We start from the raw sequence: 21,086 nt of genomic DNA, 5'->3' as shown, positions 1-21,086 counted from the left end.
GCATCTCCCCATCGAGGTTGGAGCTGTGAGCACAGGGCCGAGGACAAGAAGTCTGGAGGTAAATGCCTTGGGAATAGAGTCAGGGATGACTGGGTCCATATGGAACCAGCTGGGCCATTGCCACCCACTGAGCCCTGAGGTACATGGGGGTGGGCAGTGAGCAAGCTTTAGGAAGCAGCTTGATTACGACTTTTATGGAAGGGGGGGTGGTCTTTCCCATCTGAGCAGATCTCTTAATTAATCCACACTTACTGTTTTTTTAAAAAAATATTTTATTGAAGTATAGTTGATTTACAATGTTGTACTAATTATACATACTGTTAATACTACCTTATTTATGTAAGAGAGTGAGGGCAAGACCAAGTGAGCAAGAAAGACAGAGACAGAGAGACAGAGACAGAGAGAATGAATGAGCACGTGGGCCATAACAACATCTTTCCTTTTAAATGCTTGTATTTAAAGCAACTCTATATATTATTCAGGCATGACATCCTTAAAATAAACAACAATTTGAGGTAAACTTTCCCTCTCTAGCAACTAACTTCAGTTCCTAGATAATTAATTTTCACACAAACTAGTAATTCTAAAATGGCTCCTTTGTTCTTGACTGGTTGAGAAACTGAGTGTTATAAATGTTTTCAAGATACAATATTTAGCGTTTTCAGAGTGGAAGATATATCCCTTTATGCTAAATTGATGTACATGCATATTTGTTTCAAGTATTCTAGGCACAAACTGTGTGCGTGTGTGTGTTATGTGTGTATATTTAATATACGTGTGTGTATGTGCGTTTTTGTGTGTGTGCGTACTATGTATATAATGTGTACATTTGTATGCGTGGAGTGTGTGTGTGTGTTTTTCATGGGTTGAGGGAGGCTATAATATGTATCATTATTCTGTGCTGAGCATGCACTAGAATGAAGTATCAGCTTTTCTAGAAAAAGATGTTGCATTCCATCCTTATGTTGAAATGATGTTTTTTTTTTAAATTGAAAAAACACGTTTCTATTCCAAAAGACTGAGTAGGATGATACTTTAAAAATAATTCAGCCATTTAAATTTAAGACCCTGAAAAAAGTTGCATCCGTGGTCCAAATCTATTCTCTGGCCCAGAGCCCAAAGCATTTTCATTAGATTGAGAGTTGCATACAATTTCATTCACTTTAAGCTTTTGCTGCTCAGAATTCTGTTCTTCAGAGACAAGCTAACAAGTGTCGATGGCCATGTTGGCCTCAATAATAGGTCTCCTTTCTTTGAATGATCTATTTCAGTTGCATTATTACTGTTTAAAGATGGCCTTGTGCTTACAGACACATTTTCAGTGAACGTATGAAGAATGCTGATATTTCTTCTATGTGGTTTTGCCTCTACAGTCAGTAGCTTGTTTGGAGAAAAAGTCCTTAACTTATTTCTTTCAAGCCATTTGCAAAAGAGAGGCTACCTAAAGAATTCTCTTCTGTACCTGCTCCTCCTATTACTAAAGAAGATATTCAACGATACTAAGCTTTCCTTATGTTTTAAAAATTAATGAAAAAATTTTTGTGGCCTTTTCAATTAATAGTCCTGACATATTGGTAAGAAAAAGACAGACAGATAATCCACAGAAAAATGGGCAAAAGACTTGAAAAGGCACTTCACAAAAAAAGAAAGTGAAATGACCAATCAATGTTCAATTCACTGGAATTAAGGTAATGCAAATCAAAACCACAAGGAGAGAAAAGGTCCATAGCCACCAACTTCGCAAAAATTGAAGTCTGATAATAATAAGTGTTAGCGTGGGTGTAATAGAACCATGGAACACATACACTTCTGGTAGGAATGTCAGACACTACCTTGGAAAATGGTTTTGCATTAATTAGTAAAGCTGAAAAGATGCACATCCCTTGATCCAGCAAAATCCCTTTCCATAACTTAAAGTAGTGGTTCTCAAAGTGTTGTCCCAGCCCTGGCTGGCAGTATCAGCATCACTTGGGAACCTGTTAGAAGTGTAAACTCTCAGATCCCACTCCACTTCCACTGAATCAGACACTCTGAGGGTGAGGCCCTGCCACCTGTGAACTCTCCGGGTGGTGGTGATGAGCTCTCAAGTACAAGAAGCACCACCTGAGAGAAATTCGTGACCATGTCTACAGGACACATAGAATGTTCAGAGCAGCAACCATGTAACCATCAACAAGGCTACTTTGCATTCTGTTTGGACAGTGAAATATTACAATGTAATGAAAATAAAATGAAGCCAGATGAAAATGAAAAAACACAAAACAAACAAACTAAAACACCCTGAAGAAAAGCAAAGAAACGATTGCTGTAAAATCCAGGAAAATGTCTACCTCTATTGGAGACGGAGGTTATGATCAAGAAGGAATTCACAGTGGGGACTGGGGTTTCTGAGGGGTGGGCAATATTCCATGCTTTGAACTGGGAGGTAATTTACATACTTGTTTGCTTTACGATTATACTTTAAACTGTATATATGTACTCTTCCAAATACATATTACATTTTACAACAAAAACAAATCATTGTGTCTACCAAAGTTTTTCATTGTTGCTATATCAAATCAAGTTTAATCAAATTACAGCCTGCCCAGCTTCATAACTCTGCTTTATTCTTCTTCCCACTATAGGAAGTTGTCTGACTTCAGACTATACTACAAAGCTACAGTAATCAAGACAATATGGTACTGGCACAAAAACAGAAACATAGATCAATGGAACAAGACAGAAAGCCCAGAGGTAAACCCATGCACCTATGGTCAACTAATCTATGACAAAGGAGGCAAGGATATACAATGGAGAAAAGACAGTCTCTTCAATAAGTGATGCTGGGAAAACTGGACAGCTACATGTAAAAGAATGAAATTAGAACACTCCCTAACACCATACACAAAAATAAACTCAGAATGGATTAGAGACCTAAATGTAAGACTGGATACTATAAAACTCTTAGAGGAAAACATAGGAAGAACACACTTTGACATACATCACAGCAAGATCTTTTTTGATCCACCTCCTAGAGTAATGGAAATAAAAACAAAACTAAACAAATGGAACCTAATGAAACTTCAAAGCTTTTGCACCTCAAAGGAAACCATAAACAAGACAAAAAGACAACCCTCAGAATGGGAGAAATTATTTGCAAATGAACCAACGGACAAAGGATTAATCTCCCAAATATATAAACAGCTCATGCAGCTCAATATTAAAAAAAAACCAAACAACCTAATCCAAAAATGGGCAGAAGACCTAAATAAACATTTCTCCAAAGAAGACATACAGATGGCCAAGAAGCACATGGAAAGCTGCTCAACATCACTAATTATTAGAGAAATGCAAATCAAAACTACGATGAGGTATCACCTCACACCAGTTAGAATGGACATCATCAGAAAATCTACAAACAACAAATGCTGGAGAGGGTGTGGAGAAAAGGGAATCCTCTTGCACTGTTGGTGGGAATGTCAACTGATACAGCCACTATGGAGAACAGTATGGAGGTTCCTGAAAAAACTAAAAATAGAATTACCATATGATCCAGCAATCTCACTACTGGGCAATATACTCAGAGAAAACCATAATTCAAAAAGACACATACACTCCAATGTTCATCGCAGCACTATTTACAATAGCCAGGTCATGGAAGCAACCGAAATGCCCATCGACAGACGAATGGATAAAGATGTGGTACATATATACAATGGAATATTACTCAGCCATAAAAAGGAACGATATTGGGTCATTTGTTGAGGCGTGGATGGATCTAGAGACTGTCATACAGAGTGAAGTAAGTCAGAAACAGAAAAAACAATATCGTATATTAATGCATATATGTGGAACCTAGAAAAATGGTACAGATGAACTGGTTTGCAGGGCAGAAATAGAGACACAGATGAGAACAAACGTATGGACACCAAGCGGGGAAAGCGGCGGGGGGTGGTGGTGGTGGTGTGATGAATTGGGCGATTGGGATTGGCATATATACACTGATGTGTATAAAATTGATGACTAATAAGAATCTGCTGTATAAAAAAAAATAAAATTCAAAAATAAAAGAAAAAAAAAGAAGCTGTCTGTTCTATCACTACTTTTGCTCTTATTCTTTTTTTTTTGTTTTTTCCTGTCTTCCAACTGGGGAAAGACAACTAGGAACAGAGTCTAAGATGATCATTTACATCAGCCAGAGTCACTGACCCTTCCTCTCCCTAAATATGTGGAAGAGTTCAAAAGCAACCAGGAAGTTGTACCAGTTCTCAGTGAGTGAGCTTGATGCCACCGCATGACCCAAGGATCTGCTGTCACTTACGAGAGACTTTGTTGTTTATTTGCACTCCTCTTTGGTGATTGTTGCTAGACTGAATTAATGCAAGGTTAGGTGGGAAAAAAAGAACACATTGGTTCTTTTATGCATCATAATGCTAATATAGGAGCTAGTTGGCTCATTCTTCAGTGTTTAAAGCAGAAGATACTTTTCAAACAATTTTGAAGCTAATTTTTTCTTTTAACTAAGATAGATGTCCTTTGTCCACAAGTCTGTGATGACTGCATTAATGTTCATTTACTCTTTCGTGTATGATATCATTCTTTCATTAGTAGTAATAAAGACTTCAGTACTAATGCATAAAAAATAGCTACTTATCATAGTATGATGTGCCAAGCATGGTGTTTATAAACAGTAGGTACTTAATGAACACCAAGCTGACATAAGCATCTCTGGCATATGGAAATACATTTCTCAGATAAAAATAGTATTATAAATGTTAGCTGTCTAGCTTTTTTGGTGTGTATATTGATTACTTTTTTATTATGTAAAATATATATAACATAAAATTTGCCATTTTAATCATTTTAAGTGTATAATTCAGTGGCATTAATTATATTCACAATGTTATGCAACCACCTACCTCAACAGTTTTAACCCTCATTTTAATGTCTTTGTTTTTTAGAATCAACTTCTATATTTCACACTGCTTTTTTAAAACTTCCTCTAAGATAGCCCTCTTTTCTTCCTACAGTTGGTCTTTTGCCATCTTTGCCAGGTCCTTGGTCTCATCTACAATCTGAGACATGTGTGTTACCTCACGTGTGATGAACCAGAGATTTTCTGTGTCAGCAGGACTTTCCTTCCTTCTTCAGTTCAACTTCCAGCTCTCTAGCTGGGGAAGCTGCTATGTTAAACTACAGACAGATAAAACTCAAAAAAAAAAAAAAAAGTTCATTCTTACTAGGGAAAATGTAGGCTCTTGATTTCAGGATCCTTTGGGACCCATCATGGGTTATCTAAAGTACCAAAAATTCTTAGCCTGATGTCTTAGTGGAAGTACTCAGGATATTAATTCACCAGTTGTGTATAATTCCCAAGTTAGTCTCTTGTGCCAAACAGTGAATAATTAAGCTGTAGATAACGTCATGCTGCAAGTGTGATAAAACAATAACGATGATGAAAATAACAACAGCTAACGCTGAGCACTGCTAGGTGACAAGTGTGGCTCTAAACCTCTTCTGTGCATTACCTCATTTAGTCACCATAATAATCCTACGGCATACATACAATTATTAGCCTATTTTATAGGTGAGGAAACCAAGCCTCAGGGAGATAAATTACATGTTCAAGATGACAGGATCTGAACCCAGGCAGAATGACCCCCAGAGTCTCACTCTTAGTCACACACCATGAGCCCTATTTAAGTGTAGAACCCAACAGAATGTTCTACTTTACGTCCTTTCTGGGAGACTAGCTACTCCAGGTGAAAACACACAGGAATAAGTTAGAAACAAGAGTAAAACACACACACATCTTTATTTCTTTGGAGGTCAGTGAGGGGTAGGGAAATGAGCTTACAGAACTAGTTGGTTAGTAATCAGTTAGTAATAAGTACTAAAAAAAAAAAGATATGTAGAGAAAAAAACAAACAAAACAAGGCAGTTTAGTTGGGAGGAGATTACTTTTAGCTCCTGGGCAGGAAGGAGTCCAATACTCAATGTAGAGCCATCAAAGGTTTTTCAGCACAAACGGGACATAATGAGAGCTACGCTTTTAGGAAAATAAAATTGCCATTGTGACTATTACGGCCTGGAAGGAGAAAAGACTCAAGGTGGAAAGGCTGATTTAGAGGTGTCGATAGGACCACATGGACAGGCAGCAAGGGCTGGAGCTGAGCAGGGACTCTGGGCACAGAGAGGCTGGGAGAGACTCTGTGGAGGAAGGACAGACAGAGTAATGGATATGAAGGGCCAAGTTGATGCAAGATTCCAACCCGAATGACAGACAGAATGGAGTCTCATTAAGAGAAAGAGCAAAGCCCAGAGGAGAAGAGAATACAGGGGGGAAATGCAGGCACAGAATTTGAAGCTCTGGCAAGATGTACAGGGACCGTGTCTGGGAATTTAAGCTTGAGAGGGAATTAGAGCTGGCGATGGAGAGACTCTGCAGAGCATGGAGTGCTAATCATGAAAATGGCAAAGAATGTGAAGGGAGAGAAGGTGGAGTCACAGCAAGAGTGATGAAGAGAGAATCTGGGGCAACATTAAGAGATAATAAGAAGAGAAGTCAGAAATGATGAGGTCAGAAAGACAGGAGGAGGCATGAGGGCAGCATGGCCTAGAAGCCAAGGGAAGAGAAAAAGTGGAGAATGAGGGGTGACAGACAAGGTGGAAGGGGAGACCCAAGGCAAGGCATTGGGTTCAACAATACAGACCTGTGAGGAAGCAGCTTCAACTGACTGGTGGGGAAGGAGAGGGGTCAGAGGATGTGTGTCTGGTTGGAAAGGGGAGGAAGCAGCAGGTACAGAAACATCTCTCAAGAGGTTTGATAATGAGGAAAGGAGAGCTGTACGAGGACAGCTCAAAGGGATAGAAGGATCAGGGGAAAGTTGAGTTTAGAACAAAGGAGCCAATGTTCATAGACCCAGGGGAAAAAGCCAGTGGAGTAATCAGTTTCTCATTATGTTTCTCTTCACCTCACAGATACATTGATCTCATCTTCACTGCCAAAAGCCACTTAAGAAGAAACAGTTCCCTTTCTTCCAGGTCAGCCAGTTCTATAACCACAACGTTTGTGAAATGCATAAATAAACCCATGGGTGGAGGGACAAACAGAAAATTACAGATGTTCACTGACGAGAAAGCCCTCCATCCATCCATCCATCCACCCATCCATCAACTCCTCCATCTATCCATCCATGGATGTTTGCTAAGCGTTTGCTAAGCGTCAGGAGCTGGACACCGAGTTATGAGGACACTGACATCAACACAGCAGCAGCAGCTACCACTCCTCTGCCTGGGCTCAGGTGCAATGAGGAACCAGAATATATAGTTGTGGGGACTTCCCTGGCGGCGCAGTGGTTAAGAATCCGCCTGCCAATGCAGGGGACACGGGTTCGAGCCCTGGTCCAGGAAGATCCCACATGCCGCGGAGCAACTAAGCCTGTGTGCCACAACTACTGAGCCTGTGCTCTAGAGCCTGCAAGCCACAACTACTGAGCCTGAATGTCACGACTGCTGAGCCCGCATGCCTAGAGCCGGTGCTCTGCAACAAGAGAAGCCACCACAATGAGAAGCCCGCGCACCGCAATGAAGAGTAGCCCCTGCTCGCCGCAACTAGAGAAAGTCCGCACACAGCAACGAAGACCCAACGCAGCCATAAATAAATAATTTTTTAACAAAAGGAAAAGAATATCTAGTTGTTTAGGGGACAAAAGGATATCCAGATTTGTCCTGTGATCATTTCCACACAGGCAGTAATTCAAACGGTAGCAACCTTATGCTCAATGGCCAGGATCATGCCTTTTTACGAGTCATTGTAAAGCAGCAAGTGCATTGACATATACTTCATAAACGCTAAATAATAACAAGTCAGTGAGCCTAGAAGTATTGGATTCAGTATTCGAGACATTAAACCCAAGTTATGCTGTTCTAGAAGCAAGGCAAACAAATAAATCAAACCCAAATCAAATAAAGCCCACCTCCATCCGCAGCCAGCAGTGGTGTTGTCTGGAACACTCTTTATGGGCCAGTGGTTCTCTCAGGAAGGGGTGCTTGTTAGTACTTTCCCTAACACATCACACACGATGTCTTGCCTGTGATTTGGGAGGGGAGTTTTACGTCTGACTCACAGCAGACAGCAGCGACACTGCGTTCTTAAACTCCAATTCCCTTTATTTGATGCCAGAAAATAGCATCTGCTGAAGCTCTGGAGAAGAGCAATGGTCACCCCACTGAGAAATTAGTCTGATCCTGGTGGGGAGTCTCTGTAGGCAGTATTGGGAGACGCTGTTTGTATGTCAAAGCCAGGATTTTGTTTTCCTTTAAGACGTAAGTCTCCTTAGGGGCGCCTGTGATTCCTTGAGGATTTAGGCACACAACACAGGAAGCCTGAAATGGCACATACCCTGTATCGGCAACAGAATCAAACTATAGCACAGTCTGAATGCTTTTCTGATTCATGGTCCAGATCTCTGAGCACAGTCTGGTACTATCTCATGTGGGATCTCTGGACCGGTGCCTTCTCTCTAGGAGTCTGCCACCTTGGTTCCACATACAAACATGGCTCAACCCACATCCACTCAGTCATTTTACAGTGATGACACCCTTGGGAACAAGATGAACGGCGAAGCCTATCGCAAATGAGGAAGTGATGACCATGAAATCTCTGGGAGCGAGCAGACTGACAAGATCTTGTTTTAATAGAGTCTAGGAGCACATTCTATCCTTTTACCATCATTTCCTAAAGGATTTTACTCTCATTCAGTTGCAGCCAAGGTGAGGAGAGCCAAGAAGCCTACACAAGACACCTGGATCTGGCCAATGAACCACTGAGTGGAGGACTGTGCCAGAGGGAAGGTACAGAGTCAAGAAACAAAGGGTGAAACAGCCATCAGATGCTGCCCTTGTTAATGCTACTGCAAATACAAGACGATTCCAGCCAGTTTCTGCCTGGCTCAGAACTAGCTCATCACGTCTCCCAGAACTGAATGTACATGTGACCAGAATGATGCTTTCAATAGTTAGGGCAATGACTGTCGAACATTACTGTGCATCCTCCAATACACCTCAAGAGTTTGTTAAAAAGACAGATTTCTGCTCTTCAGCCTCAAGATTCTCACTTGGTAGATCTGGAAGGGGCTTGGGAAGGTACATTTTTAGTAAACACTCCAGTGATAGAAGCAGAAGGATTGCCCGTCATATTTTGGAAGTAACTGCTTTAAATCAGTGCTTTTCAATCTCTACATGAGTACAATATTAAAGGGAAGTACCTTCAGAATAATCCAGCCCAAATTTCTCATTTTGAAGGTGAAGAAATTGAGGGATTAAGTAACTTTCTCAAGGTCACACAGCCAGTTATAAGTGGAAAGTTAAGACTAGAAGCAAAGTCTAGTCTTAGTGCCTTTTGTATTCACTATACTGTGTGGTTTGGTCACTTTCTTCTCCTTCGAGTCCTGTTGGACACATATGCACATAAGGAGAAACTAGAACATGTCTGGATTATTTCGGAAATTTTTAAACCTTTTGAACCAATTGGTGGAGAGCTTCAGGGATGCCAAAGCAAACATTAGAAAAAATGAGTTCAGAAAGAAGCGGTACTTACCCTCTCTAAAACTGACGATGAAGAAGAAGACAGCAGGGATTCAAAGTCGTCCTCTGAGCAACCACAGTGTCTGGGTTCCCAAATCGGTGCCTAGGATAAAACGAAAGGAAAGAGTTGCGAGAAATTGTATGTAGTCCTGATGCTTCATCAGAAGAATAATAAGTGCTTTCCACAAGCTGTGCTAGAATCAAGTCAAATTTAAGTGTCATAATTACTCTCATCATCTTTCGGTCAATTCCTCACTTCACTTTGTGTGGCCATGATCGGCTGAAGCTGAAAAGTTGTGTATCTTAGCAAATTCCAGAGGTGTCCTGACAAGGACCATTGGAAGAATAGCCCAGAGTTGTTAGAGGACCCCTCTGAGATGGGCTACAAGGCTCTGAGAACTTCTGACTCATGTGTTTTTTGGTTCTTCTCTTTATATAAGAAAATAATAACTGAGCAGGTCCTCATTTCAAATGAATGGGAAATAGAGAAATCATGTCAAGAATAGTGACTAGATCTTCACGATTTAAGAGGTTGCACTCATTCATTAAAGGACTGATTGACTCATTCATTCAAAACATATTTATGAAGACCTTCTATATGCCCAGCCTTTGTTCTACTCAGTGACATATGAAGTTTTACCCAATGTGAAGCTGATTGGCTAGAAGGAGAGTAAATATCCATCACCAGTTACTCTAATAACTTAATAGAAAGATCACGGTCTAATAACTGTATATGTTTTAGAGGCAAAAACATTCAACTCTGCACAACCTGCCAAGACTGAATCAGGAAGAAATAGAAAATATGAACAGACCAATCACAAGCACTGAAATTGAAACTGTGATTAAAAATCTTCCAACAAAGAAAAGCCCAGGACCAGATGGCTTCACAGGCGAATTCTATCAAACATTTAGAGAAGAGCTAACACCTATCCTTCTCAAACTCTTCCAAAATATAGCAGAGGGAGGAACACTCCCAAACTCATTCTACGAGGCCACCATCACCTTGATACCAAAACCAGGCAAGGATGTCACAAAGAAAGAAAACTACAGACCAATATCACTGATGAACATAGATGCAAAAATCCTCAACAAAATACTAGCAAACAGAATCCAACAGCACATTAAAAGGATCATACACCATGATCAGGTGGGGTTTGTTCCAGGAATGCAAGGATTCTTCAATATACGCAAATCTATCAATGTGATAAACCATATTAACAAACTGAAGGAGAAAAACCATATGATCATCCCAATAGATGCAGAGAAAGCTTTTGACAAAATTCAACACCCATTTATGATAAAAACCCTGCAGAAAGTAGGCATAGAGGGAACTTTCCTCAACATAATAAAGGCCATATACGACAAGCCCACAGCAAACATCATCCTCAATGGTGAAAAACTGAAAGCATTTCCACTAAGATCAGGAACAAGACAAGGGTGCCCACTCTCACCACTCTTATTCAACATAGTTTTGGAAGTTTTAGCCACAGCAATCAGAGAAGAGAAGGAAATAAAAGGAATACAAATCGGAAAAGAAGAAGTAAAGCTGTCACTGTTTGCAGATGACATGATCCTATACATAGAGAATCCTAAAGATGCTACCAGAAAACTACTAGAGCTAATCAATGAATTTGGTAAAGTAGCAGGATACAAAATTAATGCACAGAAATCTCTGGCATTCCTATATACTAATGATGAAAAATCTGAAAGTGAAATCAAGAAAACACTCCCATTTACCATTGCAACAAAAAGAATAAAATATCTATGAATAAACCTACCTAAGGAGACAAAAGACCTGTATGCAGAAAACTATAAGACACTGATGAAAGAAATTAAAGATGATACAAATAGATGGAGACATATACCATGTTCTTGGATTGGAAGAATCAACATTGTGAAAATGACTCTACTACCCAAAGCAATCTATAGATTCAATGCAATCCCTATCAAACTACCACTGGCATTTTTCACAGAACTAGAACAAAAAATTTCGCAATTTGTATGGAAACACAAAAGACCCCGAATAGCCAAAGCAATCTTGAGAACAAAAAAAGGAACTGGAGGAATCAGGCTCCCTGACTTCAGACTATACTACAAAGCTACAGTTATCAAGACAGTATGGTACTGGCACAAAAACAGAAAGATAGATCAATGGAACAGGATAGAAAGCCCAGAGATAAACCCATGCACATATGGACACCTTATCTTTGATAAAGGTGGCAGGAATGTACAGTGGAAAAAGGACAGCCTCTTCAATAAATGGTGCCGGGAAAACTGGACAGGTACATGTAAAAGAATGAAATTAGAACACTCCCTAACACCATACACAAAAATAAGCTCAAAATGGATTAAAGACCTAAATATAAGGCCAGAAACTATCAAACTATTAGAGGAAAACATAGGCAGAACACTCTATGACATAAATCACAGCAAGATTCTTTCTGACCCACCCCCTAGAGTAATGGAAATAAAAACAAAAATAAACAAATGGGACCTAATGAAACTTCAAAGCTTTTGCACAGCAAAGGAAACCATAAACAAGACCAAAAGACAACCCTCAGAATGGGAGAAAATATTTGCAAATGAAGCAACTGACAAAGGATTAATCTCCAAAATTTACAAGCAGCTCATGCAGCTCAACAACAAAAAAACAAACAACCCAATCCAAAAATGGGCAGAAGACCTAAATAGACATTTCTCCAAAGAAGATATACAGACTGCCAACAAACACATGAAAGAATGCTCAACATCATTAATCATTAGAGAAATGCAAATCAAAACTACAATGAGATATCATCTCACACCAGTCAGAATGGCCATCATCAATAAATCTAGAAACAATAAATGCTGGAGAGGGTGTGGAGAAAAGGGAACCCTCTTGCACTGCTGGTGGGAATGTGAATTGGTTCAGCCACTATGGAGAACAGTATGGAGGTTCCTTAAAAAACTACAAATAGAACTACCATATGACCCAGCAATCCCACTACTGGGCATATACCCTGAGAAAACCGAAATTCAAAAAGAGTCATGTACCAAAATGTTCATCGCAGCTCTATTTACAATAGCCCGGAGATGGAAACAACCTAAGTGCCCATCATCGGATGAATGGATAAAGAAGATGTGGCACATATATACAATGGAATATTACTCAGCCATAAAAAGAAACGAAATTGAGCTATTTGTAATGAGGTGGATAGACCTAGAGTCTGTCATACACAGTGAAGTAAGTCAGAACGAAAAAGACAAATACAGTATGCTAACACATATATATGGAATTTAAGAAAAAAAAAAATGTCATGAAGAACCTAGGGGTAAGGCAGGAATAAAGACGCAGACCTCCTAGAGAACGGACTTGAGGTTATGGGGAGGGGGAAGGGTGAGCTGTGACGGGGCGAGAGAGAGTCATGGACATATACACACTAACAAACGTAGTAAGGTAGATAGCTAGAGGGAAGCAGCCGCATGGCACGGGGATATTGGCTCGGTGCTCTGTGACAGCCTGGAGGGGTGGGATAGGGAGGGTGGGAGGGAGGGAGACGCAAGAGGGAAGAGATATGGGAACATATGTATATGTATAACTGATTCACTTTGTTATAAAGCAGAAACTAACACACCATTGTAAAGTAATTATACCCCAATAAAGATGTTAAAAAAAAAAAAAAAAAAAAAAAAAAACACATTCAACTCCACTTGAGGCCTGGTTCAAGTTCTGGATGACCCTGGACTAGAGCAGGGTTTCTCAGCCTCAACACTATTGAGATTTGGAGCTGAATAATTCTTTGTTGTGGAGTAGGGGGAACTATCCTGTGCATTGGAGGATGGTTAGCAGCAAACATGGCCTCTACCAACTAGATGGCATTAGCATCTCCCCAGCCCCGTATCTGTGGCAATGTCTCCAGACGTTGCCGAATGTCTCCCAGGGGGCAGGGACTGTCCCTGGTTGAGAACCACACTGAATTACAGTAATAACTACTATTTTTGAGCACCTATTAGGGGCATTATGCTGGGGCTTTATATACATCATCACATTCAGTCTTGACACCAGCCTTTCAAAGCAAGCAATATCATTCCCATTTTACACATGGTGAAACCGAGGTCCAGAGATGTTAAGGAAACCACCTAATACTACACAACTGGTAAGTGTTGGAGGAGATTTGAACCCAGGATTATTTGACTTCAAGGCACATGTTTATTATTTCCTATTCTTTCTTTCCTATTGATATATTCTAACCAATCAGAAAAGTACACAGAATAATCTAATAAATACCTATGTACTATGCAACCCAATTTTACAATTTTTAATATTTTTTCATCTCTGCTTTATATTTATTTTTTGGCAATAAAATGTTACAAATACAGATGAATCTCCCTTTTGGACTTTTTTTTTTTTTTTTTGCAGTACGCGGGCCTCTCACTGTTGTGGCCTCTCTCGTTGTGGCGCACAGGCTCCAGACGCGCAGGCTCAGCGGCCATGGCTCACGGGCCCAGCCGCTCCGCGGCATGTGGGATTTTCCTGGATCGGGGCACGAACCCGTGTCCCCTGTATCGGCAGGCGGACTCTCAACCACTGTGCCACCAGGGAAGCCCCTCCCTTTTGGACTTTTTAATTCCTGTTCCTCTCACTTTCTTCCCCCAAATAACCGTTCTACTGAAGCCATATCCTCCCTCGGAAAGATTTTATACTTTCTTATATGTATGTGAGTATGTTCACCAACAATTACATAACACTCTAAAAAATACACAGAAAGGGTACACATTCTTCTGCAGTTTGCTTTCTTTAGTCAACATTTGTTTTTGAGCTTTTTCTATGTTGAAATTATAGGTCTAATTCTTTGTTTTTAATTATTGTATTGTAATAAACAGATGGTAATGGATCCAAGCATTCTTCTTTTGGTGGACATTTAGTTTGTCTCCCATTTTTCACTATCACAAGTCCCACTACTGGGAACACGGCTGTGTGTATGTGCGTGTCTGTGCACACACATGTGTGAGCCCTTCTCTAGGACATACAGCTGTAAGTGTAATCGCTGGCTTGCAGAATGTGCACGTCTTCAATTTTGTTAAATATTACCAAATCGTTGTACAAAATGACTGTAGTAAATTATACTCCCTCCAAGGGATTATGAGAGCTTTCATTTCTTTACATCTCTGCCAATGCTCAGTATTTTCAAACTTTATAATGTTTGCCAGTCTGACTGGGGTGAAATAAAATATAATTATTGTTTCAAAATCCTGTGTTCTTAACCACTAGTCTACTGTCTACACTTCAGTTATGTAAACGGGAGAAAACACCTTTGCCTATTTCCTGGAGTAGTAATAAATTTTTCCGGTGCAATGTGTGAATGTATTTTGTAAATATCAAGTGCAACATTGCTAGTGGTAGGAGAGGATATTTATACAGTTTCTAGAGCAGGTAATTTGACAGAATCTATCAAAATTTCAAATCCACGTATATTTTCTTTTAACTTAAAAAATGATTTCAAAATTACAGAAAAGTTATGAAATTAGTAAAAAGAATTCCAGATTGTCAAAATGCTCCCACTTTATCACATTTGCATGACAATTCTCAGCCTCCCTCTTCCTCTCTGTCCCTCCTCTCTCTCTTTCCTCCTGTGTATATACATACTTGTATCTAGATCTATATGCGTCTATAGATATTTGTACCCACATACTGCCTTTCCAATGACTTCTGAAAATTTTCTAAAAACAAAGACACTTTGTTATTTAACCATAGAAAAGCTGTCAAAGTCAGGAAATTAACATTGACATAATATTATTATCTAATCTACATATCTTATTTAAATCTCATCCACTGTCCTATGAATGTCCTTCATAGTAAAAGAAAAAAAATTTTTTCCCTTTCTAGGCCCCAATTTAAAATTATTTGTTGCATTTAGTTGTCATATCTCTTTAGCCTCCTTTAACATGGAGAAATTCTTCAGTCTTTTTCATCTTTCAGGGTATTTTTGAGGAGTACTGGTCTGTTATTTTGTACAGTGCTCATTTTTGGTTCATCTGATATTTCCTCATGATTAGATACAAGGTATGCATTTTTGGCAAAATTCCCACAGAAGTGATATTGTGTCCTCAGTACATCATATAAGTATACACTTGATGTCAGTTTGCTCTGTTACTGGTGATGCTATTTTTATCACTTGGTTATGGGGTTATCTGCCAGGTTACTGTTTTTTGCTTTGTAATTAATAAGTATCTTTTGAGGACATTATTTTGTGACTAGGGAAATTCCTATTTATATCAGAATGGACTCATGGATTTAATAGGCCATATTGGTTACTATTATTATTTATTTTGATGACCAAATAGTTTTAGATACCCTTTTAAGCTGACTTCTGGGTCCTTTTGACATGTCTCCATTATTCTTTGAGCACTTCCTTACTTTCTGGAATAATAAAATGTTTCAGGTTCATCTCTTGCTTTCCAAGCTCCTGTCCTGGAACTGACTGTTTTCCAAGGAGTCCTGCTTCCTTTAAGCGGGGAATGGTATTTAGAAACCAAGATCTGGTTGCTAGGTGTACTCTTTGTTACTGCTGTCCCTTAGTTACTGCTACAACCTAGTGATTTCTCTTTCAGAGATCCCTGCAACAGATATACCCATACATTTGTTAAAAGATTTATATATAAAGTTATTAATTGTAGCATTATACAGTTGAGAAAAAGATGAGACAAAACCTAAAGGTCCATCAGTAGGGGATCACTAAAATTATTTACATCCCATATACTGGGATGGCATGTACCCATAAAAGACTGAGGAATTATTTCCAAAATACATTGTTGAGTTAAAAAAATCAAAATATAAAACTGTGTGTCTGGTCAGCAAAGGAAACCATCAACAAAACAAAAAGACAACCTATGGAACGGGAGAAAGTATTTGCAAACGATGCGATCAATAAGGGGTTAATATCCAAAACATACAAACAGCTCATACAATTCAATATCATAAAAATAAACAACCCAATCAAAAAATTGGCAAATGCCTAAATAGACATTTCTCCAAAGAAGACATACAGATGGCCAACAGGAACATGAAAAGATATTCGACATTGCTAATTATTAGAGAAATGCAGATCAAAACCACACTGAGGTATCACTTCACACTGGTCAGAATGGCCATCATCAAAAAGCCTACAGATTATGTATGCTGGAGTGAGTGTGGAAGAAAGGGAACTCTCTTACACTGGTGGTGGGAATGTAAACTGGTGATTCCCTATGTAAAACAGTATGAAGGTTCCTTACAAAACTAAAAGTAGACCTACCATATGATCCAGAAATTTCACTCCTGGGCATATATCCAGAAAAGATGAAAACTCTAATTTGAAAACATACACGTACCCTACTGTTCATTTACCATAGCCAGGACACAGAAAGAACCCAAGTGCTCATCAACAGATGATTGGTTTAAGAAGTCATGGTATATATGTATGTATACGTGTGTGTGTGTGTGTGTGTGTGTGTGTGTGTGTGTGTGTGTATACATACACATACACACACAATGGAATATTAGCCATAAAAAAGAATGAAATTTGCCATTTGCAGCAACACAGATGGACCTAGAGAATATCATACTAAGTGAAGTGAGTCAGACAAAGACAAATATTATATATTTGTATATATATGTATATATATCTGTATATGTATATGTGCTTGTTGATAAATGCATAAAACAGCTCTGAAAAACCATACAAGAAACAAAAACCATTTGATTGTTGATGGAGAGGGGAATTGGGCAACTTGGGGAAAAGGGCTTTTACCATAAACTTCCTTGTACCTTTTAAATTTGGGACTATATGAAGTATTAAAAAATAAAATACCATAAAAGATAAAATATAGTGTCATTTTACATAAAGTATTCATTAGTAGCTCAAATATTGGAGAAGAAAATCCATTTTCTGGAACAATAGGATAGTTAAAAGCATAACTGCAGTTTGATCACCAGCCCCTGGTATAAGTATGTATAAACAACCTTATGATCCTTTTAGACTTTAACTTCTCCATCCGTAATATGGGCATAATAATATATAGCCTATAAACCAGAGGAAATGAAATTGAAGCAGGAATAGAGAGTGAAACAGTCTGAAAACAAAAATTCCAGGCTACTGTGACTATTAATGATGACACCTTTTTACACTTATGTGAATTTAATAAATATTTGGGAAGAATGGATGGATGGATGGATGGATAAAATTATGAAAGAAGAAAGATGGGGGAAGAACTATGTTTAACCACTTTTAAAAGCACAGGAATACACTTAAGGAGCAGTCCTAATGTAGACAGATCATCTTTAATGCATTGTTGTCATTCAATACTTCGTGGAAGAACTGTGATACTCCAGGCAGGCAACAGAGGCTAGCAGATATGACCATGGGTTTTGGAGTCAGGGAACTCATGTTCATACTCTGGCTCTGCCTGTGATTTGGGGCAAGTTATTTAACTTCTTTCTGTCCCAGTTTCCTCTCCTGTAAAATGGGACTTCTAGGATCGTTGCAAGGTAATTCTATGTAAAACACTTAGAACCATGCTGACACATGGTAATCACTCAATAAATATAAGCTATAATTTGTTTTTAGTTCATTTTCATTTATTTTATTATTAAATGGTAAGAACATTTGTGAGATGTACTCTCTTAACAGATTTTAAATGTACAATATTGTTAACTTACAGACACAATGTTGTCCAGCAGGTCTCTACAACTTACTTATCCTGTACAACTGAAACTTTATGCTCATTGATTTGTCCCTCTCCCCAGCCCCTGACAACCACTGTTCTGCTCTCTGCCTCTATGAGTTTAACTATTTCAGATACCTCAGATGAGTGGCATCAGCCAGTATTGTCCTTCTGTGACTGGCTTAGTTCACTTACGTGTCCTCCAGCTTCACCCACATTGTCACATATTGCAGGATTTCCTTATTTTTTACAGCTGAATAAGAATTCCATTGGATGTACATACCACTTCATCCATTCACCCAACAATAGACATATGAGTTATTTTTTCATTTCTTGACTATTGGTGAATAGTGCTGCAAACAAGATGGGAATGCTAACATCTTTTTGAGATCCTGATTTCAATTCCTTTGGATAAATACCCAGAAGTGGGATTGCTGGATCATATGGTAAGTACTATTTTTAATTTTTTAAGAAGCTCTACACGGTTTTCCAAACGGGTCGCACCATTTTGCATTCCCACCAACAGTGAACAAGGTCCAATTTATCTACATCCTTGCCAACACTTGTTATCAAACTATAATTCTTACTATCATCAAATTGTAGACCTTGAAGGGTGCTCAGAGATAATCTAATCCCTGTCTCTTATTTTCCAGATGATGAAACAGATAAAAGTAGGGCTTGAGGAGATAAAGTGGCTACCCAAGCGGGCACAGTCAACCAGAGCAGATTCAAACCTAGAACACTGGTGGTGGGATTGCTAGCTGTGGTATATTGTTAGTGGCCACAGATTCCTTGTAGCTCCTCCCATCAAGAGGACAAGTTGATTTCCGCACTCCTTGAATGTAGCGGAAAGGAGGCTGCGTGAGATATGAGTCTTGGCCTCAAGGAATCCCGCAGCTTCTGCTCTCACTCTTTTGGATGCTGCTGCCATGGGAAAAGGCTTGAGCTAATCTGTGGGAGGATGAGAGACCGCGTGGAGTGGAGGCGAGAAGTCCCAGTAAAGGTCCTTCTCGACCAACAAACTGGCCAACTGCTAGACACATGAGTGAGACCTCCTTTCCCCCATCCTCCCTACCCCCAGATCACAGAGCTCCAACACAAGCTCCAGTCAAGCCACCAGCAGACCACAGAAATCAACAGACTTGGTCCAGACCAGAAGAGCTGCCCTAGCTGTCTGGCCATCCCAGTCATCCCATGGAGCCATGAGCTAACTAATAAATGCTTGATGTGTTAAGCCACTAGGTAGAGGAGTGGCTTATTATACAGCAAAAAATAACTGATAACGAACCCAGCAACAGCCTCTCTTCAATGAGACCACATTTGGAATTCATTTCTAGGATGTCTGGGGTGACAACTCTTCACCTAGACTGACTCTCTCCCCCTGCCTATTTGTTGCCTGGTCCATGTCCCTCTGCTCCCAGGGACACCCCCTGACTCTGCCTGCAACCCTAGCAAGGGAAGGAAAATCCGTGTCCTTCAGAGCCACGGACCATAGTTCTGTAGTAACAGCATGAGAGAGCAGTCCAGGACGCAGGGAGCTGCTAGCTGCAGAGCCCTTCTGGTCCACCTCTTCCTTTACAGACTCCAGACCCCGGTTATGGGCCACACGGATACACTGTTGTCAGATTATTCCTATAGGATTGAAAGGGAGGGGCCTTGGCTGGCACTGGCTGGGGGGTGCTGGGCAACAGCAGAAGAACATCCTGTAAAAATGAGAACTAGGGAGTAATTTTCTTGAGTCACATGATTCCAAGTTTTCACTCACCATCCTCCTTTTCTCCTTCATTTCCCTTTTACTTGGCTTTTATTAATAGTTCTACATGCCCCCCACCTCCGCTCCCTCAATAGTTTTTATTAATAGTTCTACATGCCCCCCACCTCCGCTCCCTCAAGGTGCTGTTTCCAGAAATAAATTAAGGGTTTCTGGGTTTCTGCTAAATTTCACGGCTGCATCTTTCACCCATTCCCCTTCCCACCAAGTTTAGGTATCTTCTCAATTTTCTCTTTTACAATTTTCCTCCTAATTGCCCACGTGAAGATGAGCCTAGTGATACCAGGCTCCTGATTAAAGTCTCATGGTTCTCCAGATCAGAATCTTTGGATGTTCTGGCATCTCTTTATTACTAGGAGACCAAGTGCATATGGGCAAAGGGAGCACCTGTCTTTGGAGACAAGGGTAGAATCAGTCGGGGACCCGGAAATCAAGAGGGGAGTGAGACAGTCCTGGGACCTGGGATCCTTTGCTGCAGTGCTGCAATACTTGCATCTGGACAGACCTCTCCTTGAGCAACAAAATATGAAGAAACTATATGGGATTAAAAATAACTATGTGAAAAAATTTAAAAAACAAAACAAAACTGCATGCATGCACAGTTGGGGCAAATTATGGACAAAAAGACACAAAAGACCAAAAAACTTCAACTGCCACTTCTGAAGAGCTGGGAACAAAGACAGGGTGTTGGGAGCAAAAGCAGGGTACTGAGCATGCCCCCCGCACTCAACACCACCAGATAGGTGGGCAAAACACCTAAGCCACCCCTCTGATGTGACCCCTGGACCCACCCCTACTCTCACCCCCTATAAGGAACAAGTTCACCCCCTCTCAGGGAGCTAGTGAGCAAAGGAACATGTTTCTTGTTCTCGTTGCCCCCTGCTGCAGCAGGGGCCCCAGTAAAGCCTTGTCTGAATTTCTTGTTTGGCCTCTAGTCAATTTCTATTGATTGGGGAAGGCCAAGAACCCTGGTGGGTATCAGGAGGAGACGCTGAGGGCAGAAAGTGAGCTGGGGTCAGTGGGGCTTCTGTTTCCTTCTCACCAGGGCTCTGCTTCCCTCGCTCCT

General features: G+C 40.0%; 1 protein-coding gene across 10 annotated transcripts in view; it reads right to left on the bottom strand.

The window, feature by feature from the left end:
- Positions 1-21,086, bottom strand: part of ZFHX3 (zinc finger homeobox 3) — a 1,367,978-nt gene that overhangs the window by 402,093 nt on the left and 944,799 nt on the right. For all 10 annotated transcript variants that reach the window (XM_059999586.1, XM_059999596.1, XM_059999587.1 and 7 more), the window contains one exon: positions 9,581-9,670. The gene's annotated coding sequence lies outside the window, so the exon portion shown is untranslated. The remainder of the gene's footprint in view (positions 1-9,580; positions 9,671-21,086) is intronic.

This window comes from Delphinus delphis, chromosome 20 (assembly GCF_949987515.2).
Source record: "Delphinus delphis chromosome 20, mDelDel1.2, whole genome shotgun sequence".
NCBI lineage: Eukaryota > Metazoa > Chordata > Mammalia > Artiodactyla > Delphinidae > Delphinus > Delphinus delphis.
This window is presented reverse-complemented; position numbering and strand designations above follow the sequence as displayed.